This window comes from Malaclemys terrapin, chromosome 5, assembly GCF_027887155.1.
Source record: "Malaclemys terrapin pileata isolate rMalTer1 chromosome 5, rMalTer1.hap1, whole genome shotgun sequence".
Lineage (NCBI taxonomy): Eukaryota > Metazoa > Chordata > Testudines > Emydidae > Malaclemys > Malaclemys terrapin.
Window position 1 is genome coordinate 112072682 of NC_071509.1, and position 6000 is coordinate 112078681.

Below are 6000 nucleotides of genomic sequence, written 5' to 3' on the forward strand. Positions count from 1 at the left end.
TCTCCGCACCACCGCCCCCTACAGGGCGGCCGGAGCGGAACAAGAACAAAAAACAAAAAAAAAGCAGCCGTGCCACCCTAGGATTGGGCAGTATGCCGCCTCCAACAATCTGCCGCCCCAAGCACAAGCTTGCTCAGCTGGTGCCTGGAGCCGGCCCTGTCACTGAGTCAGGGTGTAGCCCCTGTTTGTGTGGTATCAACTGCTCTCACTTGGTAACCTCTGGGTTTGAGACTTGCACTGCATGGCAGGTCAATGCAGCAGTGGGAAATGGTCTACAAGCTTTACCACAAGGAATTAGAAACACAGGTCCTTTTGCCACACCAATACCAGAAAGCCCACATACCCCAACCTGTATTTTTCTTTCTTCAGGCAGGCAAGGCCCTAAATGGGCTGGATCACAGACCAGAACAAATGTGGAGAATACCGAGGTAAGCCTTGGCAAGAATGGAAAGTGGTCACCAGGGCCAGCTCTAGGCACCAGCAAAGCAAGTAGGTGCATGGGGCGGCAAATTTGCAGGGGCACAAGAATCCTGCAGGGGAGCTGAGAACCAACAGGGGGCCCTGGGAGCTGTAATTCCTTGGTTAGCTCCCTGTCTATAGAGCCAGCCCTGGAGCAGGGAAAGAATTACATTTCCCAGCATTCCCTCGGCCGCAATTAACAGGAAAAGGAGGGGGAAGGAGTGTGGAACTGAAACCTCATGCTGCAGCTTGCTGTGAATGGTAGAGACAGAGCCAGCTGTAGGTTTTTTGCCACCACCCCCCAGCCCTGGGCTCCCCCCGCACCCCTGTGTTGCCCCAGCCCTGGACTCTCCCCCGCCCACACCCTCTGGCCCCCACCTGCACCCCCTGCTGCCCCAGCCCTGGGCTCTCCCCCCACCTGCATCTCCTGCCACCCAGCCTTGGGCTCTTCTCCCCCCCCTGCACCCGCACCCCCTGCCACCCCAGCTCTGGCCCACACCCGCACCTCCTGCCACCCCAGCCCTGGGCTCTTCTCTGCTCCTGCACCCGCACCTCCTGCCACCCCAGCCCTGGGCTCTCCACCAAAGAAAGAATTGGGTGGACTAAATGGACAGTGCACCTCTCTATCTGAAGCTTAGCAAGGCAGGTACATGGATCCCACTAGAATTTAAAATGAAAAGTAAGGGAGGGGAGGCTCTACTAGACTGGGCAGCTTTAGATACAGTACCAGGCACGTAGGAGGATTTACACTTCTGAGCCATGGAAACAGAAATTGACTTTTCTTTTCCAGATTTAGCTAATATTCAGAAAGGGAATCCAGCACCTGCCTTCCAGATTTGAACACCCTCAAAATTCAGGAGTGCTCAAGCTCAATTTGGGCAGCTGTTACTTCATTTCCCCCAAATCAAATATACTGATCCACTGTAACTTGCTGTAGAAAAAGTAGAATAAATTGAGCAAGAAATGCTTCCCAGTGGTTATTAGAACTGGAATTTCTATTTTCAATAGCCATTGCTTTTTTTTTTTTTTTACTATTATTTTTTTTTTAAGTTTTAGTTTTATTTGTTTAAAAGGAAGACAGTGATATTGCATTGGCAAATTCCCCATAGAAACAAAGAATGGAACAAAAGAATAATAAAGGCACCTCAACTTTTCCTCATTTATGTAGGACAGTCTTATAATATGCATCCAGATAGCCTTCAATCACACAAGCTGAAAATTGTTCCACTTTACTGCAGTTCTGTAACCCTATGGGAACCAATCCTGTCTGTGTTCTGTGCACATCCAAAATTCCTGCTGAATGACCCGCCCTGGGAGCGAGTTACCAGTGACCCAGGGCTGGGGTGGCAGGAGGGTGCAGTGTGTGTGTGGGGAGGGCGGCGGGAGTGTGTGTGGGGGGGGAGGTGCAGCCAAAATTTTTTTTGCCTGGGGCAGCAAAAAACCTAGAGCTGGCCCTGGTGGTCACCAGCTTTAGAGTTTTGCCCTTTTGGCTTTGACAATCCTGTCATTACCATTCAGAAATTGCAAAGAAATTGCTGCAACAGATTCTGCTGCATCATCCCCTCCAGTCTGTGTCTACTCTCACTGATGCAGTTCTGTAGTGCTTCCTGATGGTCCTCCCGTAACCATCCACCTTGCCCCTCTCCCTGTGTTTTCTCTTGCATACCTTGTCCCCCTCTACATACATACAATACATAACATTTCTGTATGTGTATACTCAGGCAGAGTCTTTACTCAAAGGATGAAAAATAGGTAGTGCAGCTTACCTGGTTGCACAGCCTGTTAACTTGAGTTCTCAGCTCTGAAAAATCCCACAGTCCCCCTGGCTCCTTCAAGGGAAAATAGCTTCATTAATCTCATATAAACATCTGCAATAAAAGTGGCTAAAAAGCAATCAATCCGCCACTGGTCACTTACTTTTAAAGACCTATTTTCTCTACTGGAAGCTCCCCTCTGGCAAGATCAACAGTGGGAGGCAAGGTGACACTCATATGCCAAACACTTCATGGGTTTGGTTTCTTATTACTTTCTCAGTAGCTTTCTCAGTTCATTTGGGAGCTCTTTCAATGTATGTGTCAAGGTAACTCAGCTTTGAATTGTTCATCATGAAAAAATCAAGAAGCAGACTCCTACTTCCACCCATTTTTGCCGCTTTAATTCCCGATCTATCATATTCTTATCTCATGGTTTAGCTGTGGACATATAGTGTATATATATTAACAACTTTTAATGAATAGGTTCCAGTGCTCAAAGTCCTCTGAGATGCAATCATGTGGTAGTTCTTATCACTATTTACATCTCAACTTTACTCTCCCACGGGTGTTCTAGTACACCTAACATTTTGCATGCCATCAGAGTGATAGCTGATAGAAAAAAGACCGTATGTGCAACAATATCTACTTTTACATAGACCAGGGGCTAAAAGAGACATCTGAACTCTTTACTTTCTCTACTTATGTAGCTGGCAGACAAGAAAGTAGTTCTTGGGGACGTCATCATTGTAGGTTCTGATTCTCCACCTTCTGCCTGTGTAGTCATTTACCTGGGTGAACTGAGGGCAAAGAAATTTCAAGCAGCAAGTGGAGGGAGTGGCTCTTCACATAGTGTATTGTTTCTCTGTTTCAAACAAGTAGGTCCATGGAGAGAAAAGCAAATGAAGCACCTTCGGGGATTGTTGTGACTACAATCCCATCTAAGATTACACGGAGTGCAAGTAAGCCATGTGCAGAGGGCTAATGCAAACCTATGCACCTCTAAGGATACATCTACACTTCGAGCTGGAGGTATGATTCCCAGCCTGGGGAGACATACCCATGCTAACTCTCATTGAGCTAGTGCATTAAAAAGTAGTGCATAGCTGCTGAGGCGGAAGCTGCAGGACAGGCTAGCCACCCCAAGGATGTACCCATTGGAGATCCTAGGCCTACTCGGGGCGGAGCCTGTCCTGCAGCTCACACCATGGCAGCTACACACTATTTTGCACTAGCTCAGTAGCTCTCAAACTTTTGTACAGGTGACCCCTTTCACATAGCAACCCCCTTTAGAAATTAAAAATACTTTTAAATATATTTAACACCATTATAAATGCTGGATACAAAGCGGGGTTTGGGGTGGAGGCTGACAGCTCATGACCCCCCCCATGTAATAACTTCGCGACCCCTTGAGAGATCCTGACCCCCAGTTTGAGAACCCCTGCACTAGCTCAATCAGAGATAGCCTGAGTATGTCTTCTGAAGCTGGGAATCACACCTCCAGATCGAAGTGTAGTCGTACACTTAAACTGTATTTTTAGTGCATATGCTTTGTGCTAACCCTGTGCACAAGGGTGAATTTCACCCTTACAGAACTGTATGTTGATATCCCGGCTTCACTGAAATTAGTGGCAAAAATTCCATTGACACTGAAGGGACCAAAATGGCCCTTAAACTCTATTTACATTTAAAGAATTAAAAACTGATTAGACAAATTCTGGTCTTGGGCCTTGTTTAACAGGAAAGTTTTTCTGTACATGTTTTCTCATTATAACTTCACCGAAAGTGAATCCATACCATTTTGCATATGCTGGCTTATGCTACTTCCCTGATGAATCACTGTGTGTCCTTGTAACTCTATGCTTTTATTAAATTACTTCACAGCAATCTGGCAGCTATCCAATGGTACAATTGTAACCTGCCCCGTTACACAATGTTCCACCATGATTTTTCTTGCAGCTCATTGTAGGATACTTGACAGAACCTACAGGAATTCTTGGGGTTGGGGGTCAAATTATCAGGAAGAAATCATGCGATTTTGTTATTCCATAATTAATATGGTTCTAGTGAGGTAGTACCATTTTCTAACTGCTGTCAGATAGCCTGGAGGAAACACTGCTCAGTGGCATGACTCTGACAATCATTGATACAAACAGGGTGCTCTAGAATGTATTGGCAGTCACACAGCCAGATGGCTTTGGATGAATTGAGACATCCACCAACAGAACTGCTGTGAGGTTCCTGAAAGAGGAGGAGGAGGAAATCAAGCAGTTACTTCTGCATGACATTTTCCTAGAGTGGTTTTACTCGGTGGAGTGCTGCGTCTGGGCTTGCCCAGCTAACACCAACAGGTGGTACAGGATAGTGCTGCAGAATTGAGATAGCCAACAGAGGCAGCAAGAACTTCAGGATGTGGAAAGCTATTTGTATCATAGTACCTGAGGACTTGGCTACACTCAGGACTCGTGCTGGCGGCGCGAGTGTAGTCGCGCCGCCAGCACTGTCTCTCAGCGCTGTAAGTACTCCACCTCTCCGAGGAGAATAGCTTGCAGCGCTGCGAGCGAGCGTGCAGCACTGCAGGCGCTGATTACACTGGCACTTTACAGCGCTGTACTCGCTGCGCTCGGGGGGGGGGGGGGGCGTTTTCACACCCCTGAGCGCAGCAAGTTGCAGCGCTGTACAGCACCAGTGTAGCCGAGGCCTAATAGTCCCAGGAGCAGACTAGGACTACGTGTGCTAGGCATTGTGAAAACACAGAACAAAAAAGGCAGCCCCTGCTCCAAAGAGTTGACAGTTTAAGTATCCGTGCAGAGCTCACCCTGAAGCTGCAATGGCAGAAAACCAATATGAGAGTTCTTCTCATTGCAGAGGAGCATTTGGCTGTTGCTATATGGAAGTTTACCACCCCCAATTGTTACCAGTCCGTAGCTCACCAGTTTGGTGTGCACACCTATTAAGAGGGTGCTGCTGCCCTCGGTCATACATCTTAGCAATGCTAAGGATGGATGGATTTGCATGGTTGTGGCTACCAAATAGTATTGGGACTACTGATGGAACCCAAATGCCTATTATTTCCCATTCCACACTAGCCATTCGAGTTCAACAGAAAGGGGTATTTCACTATGGTTATCCTGGACAAATTAAGCCATTTTAACTGTATTAACATTAGTGGTGTCGTCCTGGTGTAATGTAACACAGTTTGTCCCTTAACCTTGATTAGATTAAAATAGTCCATGGTTTAGACAGTCCAATTTCAATAATAAAATTGAAAATGGTGGGCCTGCTTACTACAGCTTTCAACAGGTATAGATTTGTTGAAGTTAAAAAGTGGTAGTTAACCAAGCCCATTATTTTATATAAATGCACAAAAGTCCAAATACATTATTTTCAGTAGTTTAAAAAGAAATATCATGTAACAGCTGTGAGGAGCCACAAAAACAAATAACCATTTGCTTACTTACTGGCTATCAGAGTCTTGATGGTGCTTTTGGTTCATTTATGGCTCTGGATCCAGATAAAGATTAGCACTGACCACACAACAATAACCTAATACTGTTGCTTGGGAACACAATGCCAATATTTTCCATGTTGAAATCAGCACCTGGTCTGTCTCTTAAATAGCACAATTTATAAATAACTCATATGAATACAAACATCAACTAGATTCCAATTTTCTAAGAATTACATAAAGACAAGGTGTGGGGGATTAGGCAGATTTCACCTTAATTTAAAAAAAAAAAACACGTGTAATTTGTTTAAACTTTAATATAATCCATTCACTAATTGGTTT